This window comes from Arachis duranensis, chromosome 10, assembly GCF_000817695.3.
Source record: "Arachis duranensis cultivar V14167 chromosome 10, aradu.V14167.gnm2.J7QH, whole genome shotgun sequence".
NCBI lineage: Eukaryota > Viridiplantae > Streptophyta > Magnoliopsida > Fabales > Fabaceae > Arachis > Arachis duranensis.
This window is the reverse complement of record NC_029781.3, coordinates 49690418-49693968: the sequence shown is the minus strand read 5'-3', so window position 1 is coordinate 49693968 and position 3551 is coordinate 49690418. Positions and strand designations below refer to the sequence as shown.

Here is a 3551-nt window from a genome sequence, read left to right as displayed (position 1 = left end):
AAAGCTAAGAGAAGCTAAAGCACTACTCTCTGTAGAGGACCTAACAGGAATCTTCAAACAAGAAGAAGACATGGCAGCCGAAAACAACAACAATGCCAACAATGCAAGAAAGGTGTTGGGTGACTTTACTGCACCTACTCCTGACTTCTATGGGAGAAGTATCTCTATGAGCAAACAACTTTGAGCTTAAGCCTCAATTAGTTTCTCTAATGCAACAGAATTGCAAGTTTCATGGACTTCCATTGGAAGATCCTCATCAGTTCTTATCTGAATTCTTGCAAATCTGTGACACTGTCAAGACCAATGGGGTTAACCCTGAGGTCTACAGACTTATGCTATTCCCTTTTGCTATAAGAGATAGAGCTAGGATATGGTTGGACTCACAACCTAAAAAAAGCCTGAACTCTCGGGAAATGCTAGTCAATGCCTTCTTGGCAAAGTTCTTTCCACCTCAAAAATTGAGTATGCTTAGAGTGGAAGTCCAAACCTTCAAACAGAAGGAAGGTGAATCCCTCTATGAAGCTTGGGAAAGATACAAACAATTGATCAGAAAGTGTCCTTTTGACATGCTTTCTGAATGGAGCATCATAGGTATCTTCTATGATGGTCTGTCTGAACTGTCCAAGACGTCATTGGACAGCTCTGCTGGAGGATCTCTTCATCTGAAGAAGACGCCTGCAGAAGCTCAAGAACTCATTGAAATGGTTGCAAATAACCAATTCATGTACACTTCTGAAAGGAATCCTGTGAACAATGGGACGAATCAGAAGAAAGGGGTTCTTGAGATTGATACTCTGAATGCCATATTGGCTCAGAACAAAATATTGACTCAGCAAGTCAATATAATTTCTCAAAGTCTGTTTGGAATGCAAGCTGCACCAGGCAGTACTAAGGACGCTTCATCTGAAGCAGAAGCTTATGATCCTGAGAACCCATCAATGGAAGAGGTGAATTACATGGGAGAACCCTATGGAAACACCTATAACCCTTCATGGAGAAATCATCCAAATCTCTCATGGAAGGAACAATAGAGACCTCAACAAGGTTTCAACAACAATAATGGTGGAAGAAACAGGTTTAGCAATGGCAAGCCTTTTCCATCATCTTCTCAGCAACAGACAGAGAATTCTAAGCAGAGCCATTCTTACTTAGCAACCATGGTCTCTGATCTAATCAAAACCACTTAAAGTTTCATGACTGAAACAAGGTCCTCGATTAGAAACTTTGAGGCACAAGTGGGTCAGCTGAGTAAGAAAGTTACTGAACTCCCTCCTAGTACTCTTCCAAGCAATACAGAAGAGAATCCAAAAGGAGAGTACAAGGCCATCAACATGGCCGAATTTGGAGAGGAGGAAGAGGCAGTGATCGCCACTGAGGAAGACCTCAATGGACGTCCATTGGCCTCCAATGAGTTCCCTAATGAGGAACCATGGGAATCTGAGGCTCACACTGAGACCATAGAGATTCTATTGGAATTACTTCTGCCATTCATGAGCTCTGACGAGTATTCTTCCTCTGAAGAGGACAAAGATGTCACTAAAGAACAAGTTGCTAAGTACCTTGGAGCAATCATGAAGCTAAATGACAAGTTATTTGGTAATGAGACTTGGGAGGATGAACCCCCTTTGCTCACCAAAGAACTGGATGACTTGACTAGGCAGAGATTACCTCAAAAGAGACAAGACCCTGGGAAGTTCTCAATACCTTGTACCATAGGCACCATGACCTTTAAGAAGGCTCTGTGTGACTTAGGGTCAAGTATAAACCTCATGCCTCTCTCTGTAATGGAGAAGCTAGGGATCTTTGAGGTACAAGCTACAAGAATCTCACTAGAGATGGCAGACAATTCAAGAAAACAAGCTCATGGACTTGTAGAGGATGTTCTGGTAAAGATTGAAGACCATTACATCCCTGCTGATTTTATAGTCCTAGAGACTGGGAAGTGCAAGGATGAATCCATCATCCTTGGCAGACCCTTCCTAGCCACAGCAAAAGCTGTGATTGATGTTGACATAGGAGAATTGATCATTCAAGTGAATGAAGAATCCCTTGTGTTTAAGGCTCAATGATATCCCTCTGTAACCATGGAGAAGAAGCATGAAGAGTTTCTCTCAAAACAGAGTCAAACAGAGCCCCCACAGTCAAACTCTAAGTTTGGTGTTGGGAGTCCACAACCAAATTCTAAGTTTGGTGTTGAACCCCCACATTCAAACTCTAAGTTTGGTGTTGGGAGGTTCTAACATTGCTCTGAACATCTGTGAGGCTCCATGAGAGCCCACTGTCAAGCTACTGACATTAAAGAAGCGCTTGTTGGGAGGCAACCCAATGTTATATTTATCTATTTTCCTTTTGTTATTTTATGTTTTCTGTAGGTTGATGATTATGTGAAGTCACAAAATCAATTGAAAAAGCAAAAATAGAATGAAAAATAGAAAGAAAAATAGCACACCTTGGAGGAAAACTTGCTGGCGTTTAAACGCCAGTAAAGACAGCAAAATGGACGTTTAACGCCCAGTTTGGTACCATTCTGGGCGTTTAATGCCAAAAAGGGGCACCAGACTGGCGTTTAACGCCAGGAATTGGCAAGAAGCTGGCGTTAAATGCCAGAAAGGGGTAGCAGCCCGGCGTTTAACGCCAGGATTGACAGAAAGGGCGTTTTTGCACGCCACTTGGTACAGGGATGAGCTATCCTTGACACCTCAGGATCTGTGGACCCCACAAGATCCCCACCTACCCCACCAATCTCTCTTTTCTTCACCTACTCACCAATCACCTCAATACCTCTTTCCCAAAAACCCCTCACCTATCAAATCCCACCATTCTCTTCACCACTCACATCCATCCTTCATAAAACCTCACCTACCTCACCATTCAAATTCAAACCACCTTCCCACCCAAACCCACCCATAATGGCCGAACCCTACCCCCCTCTCCACCCCTATATAAACCATTCTTCACTCCTTCATTTTCACACAACCTAAACACTACTTCTCCCCCTTGGCCGAACCACAAAGCCCCCTCCATCTCCTCAATTTTCTTCTTCTTCTACTCCCTTCTTTCTTCTTTTGCTCGAGGATGAGCAAACCTTCTAAGTTTGGTGTGGTAAAAGCATTGCTTTTTGTTTTTGCATAACCATTTATGGCACCCAAGGCCGGAGAAACCTCTAGAAAGAGGAAAGGGAAGGCAAAAGCTTCCACCTCCGAGTCATGGGAGATGGAGAGATTCATCTCAAGGGTGCATCAAGACCACTTCTATGAAGTTGTGGCCATGAAGAAGGTGATCCCCAAGGTCCCTGTTCATACCCTGGGTCAAGCTGTCCGACCCGGGATGCTTAGCGACAAGCTGACCAACCTCTTCAGGCCAAATGCCCGACCTCTTCTCAAAGAGCTCGGCCAACTCGCCAAAGGAGCCCAAAGCAGGCCCAAAACAAAGGAACACAGCCCAACCTAAAGGCAGCTAAAGCCCAGAAAGATAATGGCAGTTCCCTTGAAAGATAAGATGACCTCACTTAAAGATAAGGTAAAGATAAGATAAGATAACTAACTTATCTT

General features: G+C 43.6%; 1 non-coding gene across 1 annotated transcript; it reads right to left on the bottom strand.

Annotated features, from left to right (window-relative positions):
* Window positions 1–464: 464 nt before the first annotated feature.
* LOC127743430 (small nucleolar RNA R71) lies at window positions 465–572 on the bottom strand. Its single transcript, XR_008004822.1, has one exon. It is a non-coding gene; the product is annotated as a small nucleolar RNA R71 (small nucleolar RNA).
* Between the last annotated feature and the right edge of the window lie 2979 nt (window positions 573–3551).